The sequence below is a fragment of the Trematomus bernacchii genome, unplaced genomic scaffold, assembly GCF_902827165.1.
Source record: "Trematomus bernacchii unplaced genomic scaffold, fTreBer1.1, whole genome shotgun sequence".
NCBI classification, from domain to species: domain Eukaryota; kingdom Metazoa; phylum Chordata; class Actinopteri; order Perciformes; family Nototheniidae; genus Trematomus; species Trematomus bernacchii.
In genome coordinates this window covers 6,675,224-6,697,824 of record NW_022987593.1, presented here as the reverse complement: position 1 = coordinate 6,697,824, position 22,601 = coordinate 6,675,224, and the positions used below count along the sequence as shown (strand labels likewise).

At 39.4% G+C, this 22,601-nt stretch overlaps 1 non-coding gene across 1 annotated transcript; it reads left to right on the top strand.

Annotated features, from left to right (window-relative positions):
- The first annotated feature begins 21,653 nt into the window (after positions 1 to 21,653).
- trnar-ccg lies at positions 21,654 to 21,726 on the top strand. Its single transcript has one exon. It is a non-coding gene; the product is annotated as a tRNA-Arg (tRNA).
- Positions 21,727 to 22,601: the final 875 nt, after the last annotated feature.

Below are 22,601 nucleotides of genomic sequence, written 5' to 3'. Positions count from 1 at the left end.
ACACACACACACACACACACACACACACACAAACTTGCACCCAAACGCACACTCCTCTGATCCATTTAAAACATGTTGTTACCTGTCCTCTACTCACTGTCCTTGTAATCCTCTTTTTTTTGTCATCCTATTGTTGTTCTGTTAATGATTTATCTTTTGTCTGGCGATAAAATACATGAAAAGATTTAGCAAAAATGACAGACATAATGCTTCATCAGTTTAGACAGACAAACATCTGCTACATTTCAATTGCTTGTCCTGATTGCTATCCTCAAACACACACACACACACACACACACACACACACACACACACACACACACACACACACACACACACACACACACACACACACACACACCAAACAGCAACGATTACATAATATGTTAGGTAACAAGCACTGCCAGGCTTTTTTCTTTTTTTTCTTCATTATACACTGTAGGACTTTGTCAATCAAATCACATAATAGCCGTTATTTTAATTTGATTTAATAAAATGAATGGTTCCTTTGTGCACAAAATCCAGTATCCTGTTATCTGAACTTATCTCTTATGAACAACACTTTTTAAATGAATCTGCAACAGCCTCTCTGTGAGTCTCTGCCAGATGCTGTGGAGACACTGCCTCCCATTCATTTTCCATGAGTAACGGTAAATCACTGGAGCAGATCATGATGGGATTTTCACTGGTACATTCGGGCGGGGCAGGAGAAATGTTAAATTCAATAAACTGTGACCCTAAGGAAAATTGTGCCATGGTATCCAATTGCATCTGAGATCTAAAATGTGATTGAATGCCTCACCAAGGAATGTAGATTGTCAATTGGTTATATATCTAAAGTAACAGACAGAGAATCAGCACTTTTGAAACAGGGCTGAAACAGAGGGGTTTATGGGATGCTGCAATGATCTGTTTGGTATGTCGAGTCAAACACTTCAGATACATGTTTTGTATATATCTGAGACCTATAATATATTGATGAAAAACAGTATAATAGGGGACCTTTAATATATTTTAGCATTGTCTATTCTCTCTCAATCAGTTTGCCAGGCAGTCTTTCAATGGTACCTTTTACAAATACACTCACGCCAACATCTGCTATTGCGCTGCTCGATCGATATATGATATAAAGACAAATCGTGAGCTCTCTCTGCACTGTTTCTTTACCGCTTGTCTCAGTGATTCCTGTACCATTTGCTAAATCGGGACATTAAACAAGACACAGATGAAACATCAGCTTACAAAAATCAATTTTAAGGCTGAACTTTTTAAGTTAGCTTTCAACACGTTCTTTATGTTGAGGGATAGTCAGCATTTTTGTTTTCTCTCCCTTTCCATTTAATTTCAGAACAGAAGAAGTTTGTAAAATGAGCTCATCACAACAAGATGTTCTTTATTTAAAAAAACTATAATGACAAGTGTGTGCTTATGGCAGAATTATACAGCACTTTGGGGAACATAAAAGCTGGATAATGATCATTTTAAATCCCCATCTCTGAAAATGGTAGTGAAAACATTTGCATGATTCTTTTCATCTGACTGTCAGCATGTCATGCATTTTACAGGATAAGGGGGATGCTGTTCTCCCAGACTATACAACAATCACTTAAATGGTTAAATCATAGCTTAAATCGTACACAATAATTTACTGAAAATGATTAAGACACTTTATTGATGCTGAGGTATATCTGGTAACTCTAAATGTTGTAATCATGTGCCTCAAATTCTTTTTTTTACAGTTTTATCACTGACTTTTCTAATTGTTTTGGCCAATGGGATGACTTTCTTTTTAGAATTTGGCTTTAGATAAACTATAATGAAATGATTCCCTTCTAAGCACCGCGCCATTTCCATCTCAAACTCGTTTTCATTGATTTAGAGACGTAAGTGCTCAATGAAAGTCTGAAATTAAGTAAATTAGATGAAGAGCAATCAATGGTTAAGCCCCCCTCTTCTAGGTAAGCCTTTTGTAAACCATCCTCCTCTACATACATCCCACTGCTCCTATACACACATGCACACATATGCTTTTTTTTCTTCATTATACACTGTAGGACTTTGTCAATCAAATCACATAATAGCCGTTATTTTAATTTGATTTATTAAAATGAATGGTTCCTTTGTGCACAAAATCCAGTATCCTGTTATCTGAACTTATCTCTTATGAACAACACTTTTTAAATGAATCTGCAACAGCCTCTCTGTGAGTCTCTGCCAGATGCTGTGGAGACACTGCCTCCCATTCATTTTCCATGAGTAACGGTAAATCACTGATGATCACATGACCCAGATCATGATGGGATTTTCACTGGTACATTCGGGCGGGGCAGGAGAAATGTTCAATTCAATAAACTGTGACCCTAAGGACAATTGTGCCATGGTATCCAATTGCATCTGAGATCTAAAATGTGATTGAATGCCTCACCAAGGAATGTAGATTGTCAATTGGTTATCTGTGGCGTCATGATGTTCCTGATGATAATGATAAAACCAAGAATTCTTAAAACGCATTATAAGATTTCAGAACTGCAAACTTTATCATCGGGTAAGTAGTTCCAAGACGTCCTGAGCTCAGTGTAGTGACTGTTTTCTGTGGAAAAATTGTAGGAAAAATAATCAAATTGTCACTTTACATGCAAAATAGGAATGCAAAATGAAAATGCATGTATAACAGTATAACTATGTAGAATAACTTACACACCTGCAAGCCTCTATTAACAAAACATATCCTAAAACATGTCCTAAAGGCAGTCATTTTGGAGCAATGTGGACAGTCTGTTGGATTGACAAAAAGATGAATCATAGCGCTGCAGCAGCAGAGTGGAGTTTGAGGCTGGCTTGGGGATGACCCAAATTCACCCTCATCATTTATGCTATGCTGAAACATACATAGTTTACTGTCAACAAGAATTAAAAAGTCAAATAAGCTGCTGCCTTCATGTTACACCAAGGTCCATGTTTATCCGAGTAGCTCATGCAAGAAATCACAGTGTGCTGACAGACTGTTATTATATCAATGATATGTTTTTGTCTGTGTGCATGAGTACCACGTTGTACAACTGGTAATCGGATCATCAACTGCATGTGGGCCTAAGGGCCTAAATACTAATGCAGCTGGTTGAATTCCAACTGTCCAAACATTATGTCATGCATCTATGCTGTGCTGTTAATTCCTCCCCAAAAACCCTTCAATATGTGGTGTCACTCTATATGAAAGCAGATTTGATGGAATACTGTAAAATCAGGTAACATTTTGGATAAACGTGCCACTCTCTGCCATCAAGAAACATCAGTCTCTGTGGATACCGTTTTAGACTATCCTGGCCATTGTAGAGTCGCGGCTCGATCGGAATGAAACAGGCGCTGCTTGTGTCAATCCATTGTTTTGTCCCGGATAGTGTGTCTTAGTAGATGAAATCCGATCTCCGCACACATTGGCTTTTGCTATAAAAATGCAAGCCACTGGGGGTAGGGGGCTTTATTAAAAGGAAACCAAAACCAGTCCAACAGAAAAATCTTGTGTATTGTGTTTTTATTGAGATTAGATAATAACCACCTTGCGACAGAGAAAACAGCATGTTATTTGTCCTTTGCCTTCCAGTGTGTCACTTTGACCCACAAAGCTTTGCTAATGTAGTCATGCAGAAGATAACTGATGATAAGATATAGATGTTGTCAATGCTGCAGCTGGAACTGGAAAAGCAACTGTGAAATAGAGGAAAGTTCACAGCTTTTTATTGATATTTCTAGGCTTCTCAAGGGTCAGCCAGCATCATACACCCCGCTACAGTTTGTTTACATTCTTGTTCCTCAAAGTTAAACCCTAGCACCTCAGTTGATCCCTAGCATCTCATTCAAAATGAAATCATGTGAGTCGTGAAAGACTGCAAGCTATGATTGGTCTCGCGGCCAAGTCACAGCAAGATTTGTTGACTATAATAGCCTAATCTGACATCAGTTCAATCAATCAATGTTTATTTATATAGCCCAATATCACAAATGTTACATTTGTCTCAGTGGACTTCACATTTTGTACAGAATATCAGTATGACAATACGACACCCTCTGTCCTTGGACCCTCACATCGCACAAGGAACAACTTCCAAAGAAACCCCACAGTTTAAAGGGGAAAATGGGAGAAACCTCAGGGAGAGCAACAGAGGAGGGATCCCTCTCCCAGGACGGACAGACGTGCAATAGATGCCGTGTGTAAATTGAAAATATACTGTAATACATTTACAACATAGGTAGTCCAAATGTTTGGAAATGCATGTGTCTATAATAAGAAGATGAATCCACGAGGATGTCAACAATCCTGTGGGAGCCATCAGGGAAGTAGTATGATGAGAGTCAGGCAGGACCGCAGAGACCGGTTCAGCCACGACTCGAAATCCAGGACTCAGGATGCAGGACTCAGGATCCAGGACTCAGGATCCAGGACCACAGCAACAGGCACAGCCACGACTCAGGATCCAGGGCTCGCGATCCAGGACTCAGGACCAAGGACACTTCGTGTTGGCTCCCTGCACACGCAATGGGATTCAATAATGGAGTCATTCTGCTATTCTTTCCAAAAGTGTATTGGACTGATGGAACTTGAATGACGACAGGAGTCATTTCAGGGTGTGAGTACAACAAAAAAAAACACAATTTTACAGCTGTGCATTTTCCAAAGATTGTGTAAGGGAAAAATGCCCCATGGGCCAAATACAGTACATCAGACAACTAAATACACATACAGGAAGGTTCATTATTTTACGGCACTGAACACGTATTAGCAGTAACAGTGCATGCAAAACAAAACGTTTTTCAGGCTTCAACGACCATGACATATGCAGATGTTATCATTTGTGAGTGAGTGGGCTTATTAGAAAATGGGTGGCAGAAATCTCATTAGTTTTGACTAATCCATAATTAGACAGGGGATTTATTATTTATCAGGTCATTAAGCATGGAGCGACTCAGTCTTGTACCGTGCTCATTCCCACTCTCCATCCCACTGCTTCTGCTCACATGGGCTTGATTGACATTACTAAGCATGACTGTATGAAATGAGAACTCAGCTGCTCGACCTTGGCATAAACCGAACACTAAAAGGATTCAATGCATGCATGGAAATCCAACTTCTTTAACAATGACCTAGAGGAGATTTGCTGACAGACAACAGGGCATTTAACTGGAGGTTGGTTACCTGTCTGTTTTTTGAGTGTCCTCTTTGTCACTGTCATCTTCAATTCATCACTCATGCAAGGACATATAATCCAGCAGATGGACTGCCTCATCAACTCTGTTTCGGTCTCCAGTTACACATAATTATGAATGAATCCTCCGCAGCTGTCTGGCACAGAATCCATCTAAAGCTTTGCCAATATGCACACTGCTTTCTGACCTCAGTCATTTCTTTTAGAAGTGGCCTCTATTAGCTTAAGTGGCATTTCACTTTAAGGCTGTTACACACTGAGCCGATTATCGGCGTCGATAGATGTTGATAGATGTCGGGCCGTCCATGAGCGTTGTCACTGTTCGAAATGGGGGGGAGCCAGGGGAAGCTTGGCTCCCCCGAAGAGGGAGGGAGCTCCCCTGAAGGCCGACTTTGAGATAAATAGGGGGAGCCCAAAACAATCGTGAATATTTGTGTCACACAGATTAGAAATGTTGAGTGTCTGTAAATAACATTTCTGTAAATAAATAATAGTCATTGTTCATTACAGTTTCTGAATATTTGTTTTATATTTGTGAATATTTCTGGGTGTTGCCATCTGTACGTGGCGGCGCTGCATTCTTTACGCTACTTACGTTGCTATGGTTACGGTGGCGATGGCGGCGCGGTATTTGAAATGTTCATATTGATATTTATTTAACTCTGGCTTTGTAATAAAAAATATGGCAAAACGAAAACAGCCAAGCGTCGCAGCTTTTGGATTCACAAGCAAAAAAGCGAAGGAGTCTAAAAATGACAACGTGAACGGAACAACTTTTAGTTGGCCGGCTGTAAGCGGGTCGAGTTTGACAGCTCCACACCGAGGGAGAGGCCTGCCGATGCGGAGCCTGAAGAGGCTTCAACAACGGCCACAGCCGCCGGTGTAGTGACACCGTCTGTAGTAGTAGCAGAGTGATTTTATAGCAATTGATCGAATCCGCGCTGCTGCGCCAGTCAACAGAGCGTGCGTGTGACATATTTAGTAGCAGGATGTGCACTGAAAAATAGGGCTCCCCCGAAAGCAAATGGGTAATTCGAACACTGAGCGTTGTGTCGCCCAACTCAGATTGGTGTGTACTGCACCGTTGTGTCTTTTCGGAGATGCTGACACCTTCCGCCGCACTCACTCCTTTAAACCACCATCAATTGCTCTAATACCACACTCCTTGGTTGGGAATGTGTACTCTAGTAAGCAATTGTTCTTCAAACCTTTCATTGTTTGGTCTTCTCTACACCTTTTGTTTTGTTTTAAAGGTTACCTATTATGCAAAATCCACTTTTTCATGTCTTTTATACATAAACATGTGTCCCCTCTGTGTAAAGAGATTCTGAAAGTTTCAGGAAAAAAGATTCTCTCACTTTTTGTCCTGATCCATTTATATAAAAACCTGTCTGAAAATGAGCTGATCAGATTTTGGCCACTTTGTGATGTCATAACGATTTTTTGGCTTGTGTAACCATTAGCCAATCACCAACCAAGGTCACCCCCCCCCCCCCCCCCCCCCCCCCCCCCCCCCCACACCTTATCACCTGAATCTCCTCCTAGAGCACCACTGTGTATTGTTTAACTAAATATCTCTCAGAGGGGCGTGGGGAGTGGCTCCTTATTTTCATCTAAAGTAACAGACAGAGAATCAGCACTTTTGAAACAGGGCTTATGGGATGCTGCAATGGTCTGTTTGGTATGTCGAGTCAAACACTTCAGAGACATGTTTTGTATATATCTGAGACCTATAATATATTGATGAAAAAAAGTATAATAGGGGACCTTTAATATATTTTAGCATTGTCTATTCTCTCTCAATCAGTTTGCCAGGCAGTCTTTCAATGGTACCTTTTACAAATACACTCTCGCCAATATCTGCTATTGCGCTGCTCGATCGATATATGATATAAAGACAAATCGTGACCTCTCTCTGCACTGTTTCTTTACCGCTTGTCTTAGTGATTCCTGTACCATTTGCTAAATCGGGACATTAAACAAGACACAGATGAAACATCAGCTTACAAAAATCTATTTTAAGGCTGAACTTTTTAAGTTAGCTTTCAACACGTTCTTTATGTTGAGGGATAGTCAGCATTTTTGTTTTCTCTCCCTTTCCATTTAATTTCAGAACAGAAGAAGTTTGTAAAATGAGCTCATCACAACAAGATGTTCTTTATTTAAAAAAACTATAATGACAAGTGTGTGCTTATGGCAGAATTATACTGCACTTTGGGGAACATAAAAGCTGGATAATGATCATTTTAAATCCCCATCTCTGAAAATGGTAGTGAAAACATTTGCATGATTCTTTTCATCTGACTGTCAGCATGTCATGCATTTTACAGGATACGGGGGATGCTGTTCTCCCAGACTGTACAACAATCACTTAAATGGTTAAATCATAGCTTAAATCGTACACAATAATTTACTGAAAATGATTAAGACACTTTATTGATGCTGAGATATATCTGGTAACTCTAAATGTTGTAATCATGTGCCTCAAATTCTTTTTTTTACAGTTTTATCACTGACTTTTCTAATTATTTTGGCCAATGGGATGACTTTCTTTTTAGAATGTGGCTTTAGATAAACTATAATGAAATGATTCCCTTCTAAGCACCGCGCCATTTCCATCTCAAACTCGTTTTCATTGATTTAGAGACTTAAGTGCTCAATGAAAGTCTGAAATTAAGTAAATTAGATGTAGAGCAATCAATGGTTAAGCCCCCCTCTTCTAGGTAAGCCTTTTGTAAACCATCCTCCTCTACATACATCCCACTGCTCCTATACACACATGCACACATATGCTTTTTTCTTTTTTTTCTTCATTATAGGACTTTGTCAATCAAATCACATAATAGCCGTTATTTTAATTTGATTTATTAAAATGAATGGTTCCTTTGTGCACAAAATCCAGTATCCTGTTATCTGAACTTATCTCTTATGAACAACACTTTTTAAATGAATCTGCAACAGCCTCTCTGTGAGTCTCTGCCAGATGCTGTGGAGACACTGCCTCCCATTCATTTTCCATGAGTAACGGTAAATCACTGATGATCACATGACCCAGATCATGATGGGATTTTCACTGGTACATTCGGGCGGGGCAGGAGAAATGTTCAATTCAATAAACTGTGACCCTAAGGACAATTGTGCCATGGTATCCAATTGCATCTGAGATCTAAAATGTGATTGAATGCCTCACCAAGGAATGTAGATTGTCAATTGGTTATCTGTGGCGTCATGATGTTCCTGATGATAATGATAAAACCAAGAATTCTTAAAACGTATTATAAGATTTCAGAACTGCAAACTTTATCATCGGGTAAGTAGTTCCAAGACGTCCTGAGCTCAGTGTAGTGACTGTTTTCTGTGGAAAAATTGTAGGAAAAAGAATCAAATTGTCACTTTACATGCAAAATAGGAATGCAAAATGAAAATGCATGTATAACAGTATAACTATGTAGAATAACTTACACACCTGCAAGCCTCTATTAACAAAACATATCCTAAAACATGTCCTAAAGGCAGTCATTTTGGAGCAATGTGGACAGTCTGTTGGATTGACAAAAAGATGAATCATAGCGCTGCAGCAGCAGAGTGGAGTTTGAGGCTGGCTTGGGGATGACCCAAATTCACCCTCATCATTTATGCTATGCTGAAACATACATAGTTTACTGTCAACAAGAATTAAAAAGTCAAATAAGCTGCTGCCTTCATGTTACACCAAGGTCCATGTTTATCCGAGTAGCTCATGCAAGAAATCACAGTGTGCTGACAGACTGTTATTATATCAATGATATGTTTTTGTCTGTGTGCATGAGTACCACGTTGTACAACTGGTAATCGGATCATCAACTGCATGTGGGCCTAAGGGCCTAAATACTAATGCAGCTGGTTGAATTCCAACTGTCCAAACATTATGTCATGCATCTATGCTGTGCTGTTAACCCTCAGGCACTGATTCCTCCCCAAAAACCCTTCAATATGTGGTGTCACTCTATATGAAAGCAGATTTGATGGAATACTGTAAAATCAGGTAACATTTTGGATGAACGTGCCACTCTCTGCCATCAAGAAACATCAGTCTCTGTGGATACCGTTTTAGACTATCCTGGCCATTGTAGAGTCGCGGCTCGATCGGAATGAAACATGCGCTGCTTGTGTCAATCCATTGTTTTGTCCCGGATAGTGTGTCTTAGTAGATGAAATCCGATCTCCGCACACATTGGCTTTTGCTATAAAAATGCAAGCCACTGGGGGTAGGGGGCTTTATTAAAAGGAAACCAAAACCAGTCCAACAGAAAAATCTTGTGTATTGTGTTTTTATTGAGATTAGATAATAACCACCTTGCGACAGAGAAAACAGCATGTTATTTGTCCTTTGCCTTCCAGTGTGTCACTTTGACCCACAAAGCTTTGCTAATGTAGTCATGCAGAAGATAACTGATGATAAGATATAGATGTTGTCAATGCTGCAGCTGGAACTGGAAAAGCAACTGTGAAATAGAGGAAAGTTCACAGCTTTTTATTGATATTTCTAGGCTTCTCAAGGGTCAGCCAGCATCATACACCCCGCTACAGTTTGTTTACATTCTTGTTCCTCAAAGTTAAACCCTAGCACCTCAGTTGATCCCTAGCATCTCATTCAAAATGAAATCATGTGAGTCGTGAAAGACTGCAAGCTATGATTGGTCTCGCGGCCAAGTCACAGCAAGATTTGATGACTATAATAGCCTAATCTGACATCAGTTCAATCAATCAATGTTTATTTATATAGCCCAATATCACAAATGTTACATTTGTCTCAGTGGACTTCACATTTTGTACAGAATATCAGTATGACAATACGACACCCTCTGTCCTTGGACCCTCACATCGCACAAGGAACAACTTCCAAAGAAACCCCACAGTTTAAAGGGGAAAATGGGAGAAACCTCAGGGAGAGCAACAGAGGAGGGATCCCTCTCCCAGGACGGACAGACGTGCAATAGATGCCGTGTGTAAATTGAAAATATACTGTAATACATTTACAACATAGGTAGTCCAAATGTTTGGAAATGCATGTGTCTATAATAAGAAGATGAATCCACGAGGATGTCAACAATCCTGTGGGAGCCATCAGGGAAGTAATATGATGAGAGTCAGGCAGGACCGCAGAGACCGGTTCAGCCACGACTCGAAATCCAGGACTCAGGATGCAGGACTCAGGATCCAGGACTCAGGATCCAGGACCACAGCAACAGGCACAGCCACAACTCAGGATCCAGGGCTCGCGATCCAGGACTCAGGACCAAGGACACTTCGTGTTGGCTCCCTGCACACGCAATGGGATTCAATAATGGAGTCATTCTGCTATTCTTTCCAAACGTGTATTGGACTGATGGAACTTGAATGACGACAGGAGTCATTTCAGGGTGTGAGTACAACAAAAAAAAACACAATTTTACAGCTGTGCATTTTCCAAAGATTGTGTAAGGGAAAAATGCCCCATGGGCCAAATACAGTACATCAGACAACTAAATACACATACAGGAAGGTTCATTATTTTACGGCACTGAACACGTATTAGCAGTAACAGTGCATGCAAAACAAAACGTTTTTCAGGCTTCAACGACCATGACATATGCAGATGTTATCATTTGTGAGTGAGTGGGCTTATTAGAAAATGGGTGGCAGAAATCTCATTAGTTTTGACTAATCCATAATTAGACAGGGGATTTATTATTTATCAGGTCATTAAGCATGGAGCGACTCAGTCTTGTACCGTGCTCATTCCCACTCTCCATCCCACTGCTTCTGCTCACATGGGCTTGATTGACATTACTAAGCGTGACTGTATGAAATGAGAACTCAGCTGCTCGACCTTGGCATAAACCGAACACTAAAAGGATTCAATGCATGCATGGAAATCCAACTTCTTTAACAATGACCTAGAGGAGATTTGCTGACAGACAACAGGGCATTTAACTGGAGGTTGGTTACCTGTCTGTTTTTTGAGTGTCCTCTTTGTCACTGTCATCTTCAATTCATCACTCATGCAAGGACATATAATCCAGCAGATGGACTGCCTCATCAACTCTGTTTCGGTCTCCAGTTACACATAATTATGAATGAATCCTCCGCAGCTGTCTGGCACAGAATCCATCTAAAGCTTTGCCAATATGCACACTGCTTTCTGACCTCAGTCATTTCTTTTAGAAGTGGCCTCTATTAGCTTAAGTGGCATTTCACTTTAAGGCTGTTACACACTGAGCCGATTATCGGCGTCGATAGATGTTGATAGATGTCGGGCCGTCCATGAGCGTTGTCACTGTTCGAAATGGGGGGGAGCCAGGGGAAGCTTGGCTCCCCCGAAGAGGGAGGGAGCTCCCCTGAAGACCGACTTTGAGATAAATAGGGGGAGCCCAAAACAATCGTGAATATTTGTGTCACACAGATTAGAAATGTTGAGTGTCTGTAAATAACATTTCTGTAAATAAATAATAGTCATTGTTCATTACAGTTTCTGAATATTTGTTTTATATTTGTGAATATTTCTGGGTGTTGCCATCTGTACGTGGCAGCGCTGCATTCTTTACGCTACTTACGTTGCTATGGTTACGGTGGCGATGGCGGCGCGGTATTTGAAATGTTCATATTGATATTTATTTAACTCTGGCTTTGTAATAAAAAATATGGCAAAACGAAAACAGCCAAGCGTCGCAGCTTTTGGATTCACAAGCAAAAAAGCGAAGGAGTCTAAAAATGACAACGTGAACGGAACAACTTTTAGTTGGCCGGCTTTAAGCGGGTCGAGTTTGACAGCTCCACACCGAGGGAGAGGCCTGCCGATGCGGAGCCTGAAGAGGCTTCAACAACGGCCACAGCCGCCGGTGTAGTGACACCGTCTGTAGTAGTAGCAGAGTGATTTTATAGCAATTTATCGAATCCGCGCTGCTGCGCCAGTCAACAGAGCGTGCGTGTGACATATTTAGTAGCAGGATGTGCACTGAAAAATAGGGCTCCCCCGAAAGCAAATGGGTAATTCGAACACTGAGCGTTGTGTCGCCCAACTCAGATTGGTGTGTACTGCACCGTTGTGTCTTTTCGGAGATGCTGACACCTTCCGCCGCACTCACTCCTTTAAACCACCATCAATTGCTCTAATACCACACTCCTTGGTTGGGAATGTGTACTCTAGTAAGCAATTGTTCTTCAAACCTTTCATTGTTTGGTCTTCTCTACACCTTTTGTTTTGTTTTAAAGGTTACCTATTATGCAAAATCCACTTTTTCATGTCTTTATACATAAACATGTGTCCCCTCTGTGTAAAGAGATTCTGAAAGTTTCAGGAAAAAAGATTCTCTCACTTTTTGTCCTGATCCATTTATATAAAAACCTGTCTGAAAATGAGCTGATCAGATTTTGGCCACTTTGTGATGTCATAACGATTTTTTGGCTTGTGTAACCATTAGCCAATCACCAACCAAGGTCACCCCCCCCCCCCCCCACCTTATCACCTGAATCTCCTCCTAGAGCACCACTGTGTATTGTTTAACTAAATATCTCTCAGAGGGGCGTGGGGAGTGGCTCCTTATTTTCATCTAAAGTAACAGACAGAAAATCAGCACTTTTGAAACAGGGCTGAAACAGAGGGGATTATGGGATGCTGCAATGATCTGTTTGGTATGTCGAGTCAAACACTTCAGAGACATGTTTTGTATATATCTGAGACCTATAATATATTGATGAAAAACAGTATAATAGGGGACCTTTAATATATTTTAGCATTGTCTATTCTCTCTCAATCAGTTTGCCAGGCAGTCTTTCAATGGTACCTTTTACAAATACACTCTCGCCAATATCTGCTATTGCGCTGCTCGATCGATATATGATATAAAGACAAATCGTGAGCTCTCTCTGCACTGTTTCTTTACCGCTTGTCTTAGTGATTCCTGTACCATTTGCTAAATCGGGACATTAAACAAGACACAGATGAAACATCAGCTTACAAAAATCAATTTTAAGGCTGAACTTTTTAAGTTAGCTTTCAACACGTTCTTTATGTTGAGGGATAGTCAGCATTTTAGTTTTCTCTCCCTTTCCATTTAATTTCAGAACAGAAGAAGTTTGTAAAATGAGCTCATCACAACTATTTAAAAAAACTATAATGACAAGTGTGTTCTTATGGCAGAATTATACAGCACTTTGGGGAACATAAAAGCTGGATAATGATCATTTTAAATCTCCATCTCTGACAATTGTAGTGAAAACATTTGCCTGATTTTTTTCATCTGACTGTCAGCATGTCATGCATTTTACAGGATACGGGGGATGCTGTTCTCCCAGACTGTACAACAATCACTTAAATGGTTAAATCATAGCTTAAATCGTGCACAATAATTTACTGAAAATGATTAAGACACTTTATCGATGCTGAGGTATATATCTGGTAACTCTAAATGTTGTAATCATGTGCCTCAAATTCCTTTTTTTTACAGTTTTATCACTGACTTTTCTAATTATTTTGGCCAATGGGATGACTTTCTTTTAGAATTTGGCTTTAGATAAACTATAATGAAATGATTCCCTTCTAAGCACCGCGACATTTCCATCTCAAACTCGTTTTCATTGTTTTAGAGACGTAAGTGCTCAATGAAAGTCTGAAGTTAAGTAAATTAGATGTAGAGCAATCAATGGTTAAGCCCCCCTCTTCTAGGTACATTAAGCCTTTTGTAAACCATCCTCCTCTACATACATCCCACTGCTCCTATACACCAGTGGCGAGCCGTCAGGGCCCTCTAGGCCCTCTGTGAGGGCCTAAGATATTCTAAAAAATAATATTTAAAAACATTTAAAAAATATATATATTTTTTAAATATATATTTTTTTAATATTATTTTTGTTATACATACATTAGTCTTACCGAAAAAAAACTTGATTTCATTGTATTTAAAATAACATTTCCAAAGAAATAAATCCTTCGAATCTGCCTGTTCAGTCTCTGTTGAATGTCTGGCCCTCTCTGCGATTCACAGAGGGCCCGCTATAGTAACTGAACGAGAGAGTAATGTCAAATGACAGTACAATTGACCAATCATATCTTCCCTCTAAATGGGTGGGTTTTATTATCGCGGACTTTATGACAAGTTCCGCCCGCTGTGAAACTGTTCTTGTTTCCATAGCAACAACAACTTCCTGTCAACAGCGTGAACTCGCCTTCAAAATAAAAGCATGCCAAATTACACTTAAGACATACAACTGCAACGAAAGTAACAAACACAATGCAATATCATTTTCAATGTCAAAGAACACAAATGGGGTTCCCAGGTGTTGTTTTGTGTGGTAGAGGGTCGCTGTCATTGATGCGTTTTGCACCCTGGGCCGTTGTTTTGATATTCCGCTGAAGTATACGCTGTGACGTAATAACTCTTTTTTTTCCTTTTTTTCGAGGGTATTGGTGGGGGTCAGAGGGCCTAGGTATAAAGCTCACGGCTCGCCACTGCTATACACACATGCACACATACGCAGATTCACAGACTAGACCTCACACACTCCCACCATCTGTCTGAAGAAGATTAGTGATTTAAAGGCCGAGGCGTGGGAACCGCTTCATGTCTCAATGTTCAAGCTGGAATCAGGTCTCCTAAGGTAAAGAAAGCAGCCTCTTAGGGTTTTTTTTTTACAGGTTGTTCCCCAAGCTTCCACAGGATGGATGTGCACAGGTCTCCACGGATGAATGCAATAAGACAATGTACTCAAAGAGTTTCAAATGGCTGTGTGTGTACTCATCCTTACTGTTAAGAAAATCTTCAATATCAGGATACATGTATTTATTATCCTTGCAAGAATGGAAGTAGTCATCACATAAAGAGCTGCATGGGACAAAATAGTTCCCACAACAGTGTACATACATAGCTATCATATGCCTAAAACAGTGTGTCCTGACGCTCTTCTAGGAAATCATACATCCGGTTACGTATACAGCTAAGTAGGGCCTTTGTTATCATGTGCTACTCTGATATTGGAAGAGTACATTCAGTATTTTTCCAACAGTTACTAACACTGGCTGACAGTAACTAAGTAAACTCAAGTGCTGTACTTAAGGTCATTGTTGAGATACTTTGCTTGAGTATTTCTAATTTATGCTACTTCATACTTTTACTAATATTTAGAAGTCAATTTTGTGATTGTCACTCATTGCATTTTTCCAACAAGAGAAGTTAGGTATTTGCAAGTTAAATTATTAATACAGCAATTAAATTGTCTGATAAATAATCAAGTACTATTGTAGATTAAGATAGCTGGCAGTATAAAACACCATTAAAGTTGGCTCCACCTTTACCATGTCCAAGTGTCAAAGATGTGCATATTAATGGATCAATAATTAAAATCATGTGATACAATATGTATAATTCAATAAAGGACCATTCTGCTTTGTGAGTACTTTTAGTTTTAGTACTTTAAGTATATATAGACTCTTGCTTATAACAGAGTATTTCTATACTGTGGTATTATTACTTTAACCTATAAGTAAAATAACCGAGTATTTATTCTACCACTATTATTCAAAGACAAAGTTGAAGCCTTACAAAGATAATGTTAACATTCAGATAATAAAAGGGATTATATCAATTAACAGCCAGTACAAAATCAGGTCTTTAACATGTTTAGTCCACTTTAGCGCAAACATCACACCACAAAAAAGATTAGAACAACAATATATTTTAGTTTGAGGTGCAGTTTCACTGTAAAGAACCACAGCTATACACAAACATCTCAACCCTCCTTTTGTTGCCAGGTCGGTTACTGAAGATCATTCTTATGAAGCTTTTACTATATTTAGGTGACAGTTTGACAAATCGCTTGAAAAACCCGGTTAGCTAATGTAGGCTAGGCACGTCCTGGATCAGTCTCAGCCGTGAATGGTTGCAGTGATAAGAAATTGATATTGATCTTATAAAATGAGTGAGGATTTGTCAGCAAACAAGTATATTTTCCAAACGGTTCCTTTGCCTTGAAGCCTTAAATCTAAGCACATGAAGTTTTAAGTGGAAAGTGGAATGGAGAGAAAGTCCATGACCCCTTTGGTCTCCTTCTCATCCATCAATCTCAAAATCCCTAAATGTGTGATTGATGTTTGAGTGCAGATGACTTTGCTGCCTTTCGGGCTAATCACCATTTTGAAAAAGATTTTCTGTAAATTGTTTTTAGCTTGTTAAATAAAGGTTAGAAACTCAAATTCGAAAACCTAATCTCCTGCTTTGAATCCCTCAAAGGCATTTGTGTTTCTCCTGAATAATTTTGTGACCTACTTTGAGAAGGTCTTAGGGGACTAGTTTCTAAAATGACCACTCACCACCTCCTCCTGTACGCCTGCAGACTTAGATGTAACGGGTTATTCAATAACCACGATAAAAACCTTTTGCTAATACCTCCCATCATGGTGTATGTGTTCCTTCAGCCCTCTGAAATAGTTTTGATGTTCTGACTGCTGTTTGCTCAGCACAGAGGTAATGGTCTTAACCAATACTACCAGTGCAGTTTTTTATTGTCTGTGGCCTTGACATCGATTTTTGCAGCAACTTCTTTCAATTACTCACACTGTCTCTTGTTTTCCTTTTGAAAAGTTATTCCAACAAAAATAAAAAAGAAACACCGCCAAAGAACAGCTTTAGGATAAGCTCCGTTAAGTCTTGGCTTGCTTGTCCCTTAGGAAAGAGCCAAGGAAGGAACATGGAGGAAGGGGGAGAAAGTTGGACATCAGAGAACAGATCAGGACAGATATGCCACTATAAAGTAAAATCTCTCAGAACTAGGAAAGGGTATTTGTCTGTTTAAAGTCAACCTGCCAGTATCAAGCAGACAGCAGCGTAACAGGGAAAGCCTGACTCGAGTGTGACCTATTGATCATGCCTATCAGAGCGTCCCTAGGTGGAGCTTGGGTGACCAGTTTAGACAGAGAGAGAGGACAGGAGAGAGAGAGAGAGAGAGAGAGAGAGAGAGAGAGAGAGAGAGAGAGAGAGAGCATTGGTGACAGACAGTGAGTCCCTGTGCATAACGTGACATCAGCTTTAATCTTGCAATTACGATGGTAACCAGTCAGAGGAGTCCAAAGCTCCAAGTGTCTTCAGAGCACTGTCATCCTCATTAGTGTTAATCACACAAACTGTAGTAGCGCTCTTTGTGCTGCTATGTGATATATTTTGGATGCACTGCTATGTGATATATTTTGGATGCACTGATTGCGTTTAATATTATGACAGCAAAGGTTACAATGTCATCGTATGGCACTGAATACTGATTGCCTGGGAAGTGGGAACTGCACATGAATTTGAGTAATAGATGTGGCACAGTATAGATATGTGTTGGGTTATTGCTCCAAGACTCATTAATATAAATTCACCAAATAGTGTTCTACTCAGTTTAATAATTGATAATACAATCCTCTTCACTTTGCTTAAAAAGTAAGCCAGTGTAACCTTCAAACCATATACAGTCGTTTCAAACCTTAAAATGTGACATGTATATGGTGACTGCAATAATAAACTAATTCCAAATGGAAATATCAGGAAATTATATTACCTGGTCCCTTTTTCCCAAAATCAATTAAACAATTTATTTTAACTTTGACTTTGTTTGAGCACCAAGCATCATAGAGCTTGTTTTTTTGTTTGGTTGCTTTACTCAAAACAACTGAGAACATAGATGGTGGATTCATGTATACTACATTTTGGTAATGTATTATAAATGCATTCTTTTTAAAGCTTTTCTGGAATAGTTTCCTATAAATAAGGGCTTAGGGATGCATTTGTATGTGTGAATACTGGTCATGTTTAAGTATGCAAGGATTGCGTCTACATTAATTTCCATACTGATTGTGGATATATCTGTGTTGTTCATTAGGTAGAAAACAATCTCACATATTTTTGTAAAATCACATTCCCAGTGGTCACAGTGAAATTACATCATCCAAGCTGATGTTGTCTCGACAGGATTTTCGTAGTTCTGCATAGAGCCGTTGTGTGTGGTGCTTGATGCTAGAACATTTACATTTTGTGTGCTAATGACAGCATTAATCGTATAAGGTTTAAATGTTGGACAGCCTCAGTGCCTGATACAGGTAATCTGCATCTAGGGAGTGGATGTGACGGATCCTCGATCACTTTGTGCACATAGCTTTTGGTGTTTTGGGGGGCAAATGATCTTAGATGTTGTGTATTCAGATCTTTCCCTCCAGGGTGGTTATGTTGCCATTACACACTGTAACTGAGACAGTGAGAACAATTGTTAAACAGCGCTCTGTTATTGTCCTTGACTGCCCAGCCAGTCACTTCAAATGTTTTAGCTGCGACATAAAAAAAAGGTCTCCAGTGTGTTTAAATATTCAAACAGAAAGCTTCTGTTGATGTTGTACATGACCCACAAAATGAAAACGTGTGCATGAGCAAAGCCTCTGAAGATGTTTTCAAAATGTTGGCACATCAACTTTTATACATGACACAGTTGCATACAAAGTCATAAAAAGCAGCTATAGTGCACACGAAAAGCTGCAAGTTCTACGTTCTAAGTTTGCTCAATAACATGGGAGTTTAATTTTTGTATTTTGCTTGCGCACATCATCTTCTAACCTGAAAAGCTAGATGGTTTGTTACACATATCAATCTGTTTAAAATAAAGTAGGAACAAAAAAGGTGATTGGATGAACTGTCTAACTCTTGACGAAGCACATTGGGAGAAGAGCCAAAATACCTTTTTCATCAACATAAGCTTTCAAAGCCATTCTCTTCACTTCTCTAAATACAAACAATACTCTACAGTTCAGATATAACTGATGATATTGCATTATTAAACATTTTCAGTGGGGCTCATGTTTGCATTTTTTGAGAAACATACAGTATGTTGCTTTGAGGAATATTTAACCACAATCAAAGAGACAACGAAAAGAAAGACGCAGGATATTATAATAAAAGTAATAAACGTATCAACAGTTAATTATTTCACATAACCCTTTCATGTCCTGAAAATGTGCAGATACATTTCAAAATACATATTTAAATTCAGCAACTGATGATTATTAAATTAGTCACCGTTTTAACTTAAAATGAACGGGTGCTTCTAACTGAAAAAAAACAACCTTTCATAGTTCGTATATATAGTTTCAAATACTTTATTCATCTTCCCTGAACTTTCTTTATCTTGACTTTCAAATACAAAATTACAAAGAATGATCTGGTCCACTTACGTGTATTCCACTACATTGTGAAGACTGTACCTTGTTTATTTGTTCAGTAAGAGCAGGAAAACTTGAGGACCAATAAGTTGTGTTGCTAATTTTAGGCTCTGCCAAAGACTCACGTCAAAGTGCACAGATCAAAGCTGCCAGCTGTCTAATTCACCTTTTTGAAATACACTGTTCCTCCATGGCTATTTAAAGATGATTGACATCATAAATTAGGCTAGGTGCTGCATAACAGTAAATACAGTTCAATACTTTCTTTAAAGGTCCCCTATTATACTGTTTTACATCAATATATTATAGGTCTCATATATATACAAAACATGTCTCTGAAGTGTTTTGCTCGAAACACCAAACAGATCATTATAGCATCCCATAATCCCCTCTGTTTCAGCCCTGTTTCAAAAGCGCTGATTCTCTGTCTTTTACTTTAGATGAAAATAAGGAGCCACTCCCCACGCCCCTCTGAGAGATATTTGGTTATAAAGAACACAAAGGTGCTCTAGGAGGAGATTCAGGTGATAAGGTGTGTTGGGGGGGGTTACCTTGGTTCGTTATTGGCTAATGGATGCACAAGCCAAAAAATCTTTATGACATCAAAGTGGCCAAAATCTGATCTTTTGTTATTTTTTACATATTCAAGACTTTGTCTCTGGGTCGTGCATTTGGGTTCATCAGTTTGTGTCGAGGTCCTGACAATAGGGGCTCATGAATTGAACCTTGAAGTGATCGATGTGAATCACGTGACATCCACTTATGTTTCATCTCTCCCGACAACCGCAAATACAATACTAACAGCTAGGTTATTATGCACACATGGGTACACTTTATTTAAGGTGCAACTATTCTATCAGTGTACTTCCCTTTACACTTTAAAATCCATCCGTAGGTCGACTTTTATTGCAAATGCATCCAGCTCTGCCTTAAGATTGTGTTATACCTAAGCATATGGGTGAATGTTTTAATGGTTAAAAGTGAACAAGGTGTAAAGTTAAGGAATAAGGGGTTTACAATCTAGGAACCAACAATCATTTTACTTTTGGTGTTTTGAAACACATACTCTGTTATAAGGAGGTATGACCATTACTGAGCAACAAAGCTGAAAGTTGGGGGGAAAGTAAAATCAGAAAACAAAACCAAACAAAGACACACTGGAAGTAGCACAGACAATAATAAAAACTGTTTCCAGGGGAGACAAGGCTGGAAGATTTTGAAATCAGCTATTCGTAAGGGGAGTTGTTATTTTGGTGGGAGAAAAAGAGTGTTCCCCGGAAACACTGCATTGTGGTGTGTGCTACTTTCTGTATTTGCTTGTGTTTTGTGTTGTCGAAGTGACGATTTTACATTAAAAACAGTCTGGGACAGTAAACTTTCCCAATCTTTGGCAACTTGGAGGTAGCAAAGACAACAATGGAAACTGTTTTCAAGTGACACACGTCTGGCATATTTTGAAGTCAGCTCTCCGTAAGGCGTTCTGCGCTACTTTCTATATTTCTATATTTTTTACTTTGCATGTGTTGTCAGATTGAAGATATCTCCTCAATGTTTTTTAGTTGTTGTCTATTTGCGAGAATGAGAATGAAAACAGTCTCGGTCAGCAGACTTTTCCAATCCTCATCAACCTTCCCAAAAACAATGCCTTTGGAATACATATGGTAAGGTCATTTCCCAAAATGCTCAGATAAGCTTTCTTTAGCAGAAGTAAGGCACTCTCCACATTGACTTTAACAACATAATATGTTTTGTGACAAAATCAATGTGACCATGTTTTCTGATCAGGTGTTTTGCCAGAAAAGTTGAGTTTGCCTCAAAGGAAAACAGATTCCACATCTATGCTGTTTTACAGTGCTTGACATTAGACAGGCAATGAGCTAAATATAAAACACTGTTGTTTAGTGGAAGGTATCAAATATTATGTAGATCAATCAAATGTAGTATAGATACCAACTGTGACATCTGTTTTTCAGAAAGGAGCAATATGAGTGTGGATGTCTGTCTCCTCTGATGCCTTGATTGGTGTCTTACTTTGTGCAAGTTCCTGTGAGATCAGAAGTTCTGACGTCACAAGAGTCGGCAGGATAATCTTCGTTATAGTGTCTCTCCCCCCGCCCTGTCCACCCAGTAAAAAAATCCCCACTACACCACTGGCTACCACCACAAGTATATTTCAGATCTGTGGGAAACACTGGTGTGTGTGTGTCTGAAAGGTTCATTCATTGGGTGAGACTCATTGATTGTGAAGAAGTGGCCCGGTGGCCTAATGGACAAGGCACCAGCCTCCGAAGCTGGGGATTGTGGGTTCAAGTCCCACCTGGGTCGACTGTAGGTTCTATATGTTTGCACAAAGTTGACTTGATCACAACATAGCAAATCAAACATGTCTCACTATGGTTGTAAGCAACAACTAAATATGTAACATATTTAATGAATAGCAAAGGCTCCATTTGATGAAAAGTCTGAACAAAAAGCAATAGAGTCTTTAATTGAAGCAGAGGGGCATAAAGACATCACAATATTAAGTCTGGTGGGCAAAAAATATAAACATTTTGAGAAAATATTATGCTTATGTGTCGTGGTCCAACTCTTGGTTTTGGTCTCTTTGGGTTGGTCTGTGCTTCCATATATTGTTAGTCATGAAAAGGTTTTATTTATTTTGACTTTATTCAAATGGTAACAAAATATTTCACATACCTATACCTATACTACCTACTGTTAATGGAGATGAATAATATGTTTTGTAAAAACTGCATACATCAATATTTCAATATGAATAATGGACCACATTGGGTCCCTCTTAATGTCAGGTAATCATCCCACAACTGTGCACTTACCTTCAGCTCTTCAACGGATTTTAGCACCTTTAGGCCCCGTCCACACAGAGACGAAACCGATTTCGAACCGAAGTCGATTTCAAAAAAGTCTTCCGTCCACACGGAATCGGCTCAAGAAACGTGTCCGTCCAAACAAAACCGCTCGAAACCGCTGGAGACGCTGTAGTACATATGCCGGGCCTGTAAGTGGCGCTGTACTTCCGCCACAAAATACACCAAAAGCAGCGAATAAGACCCCCCGAGCATGAACATAAGGCATAAACAAACAAACAAGTATCATGGTCAGTAGCGTCTGGAGCACGAACGCAACCCTGTGATCCGCCATTGTTGTTGTTGTTGGCGAAACGCATCAGCAATGGCGCG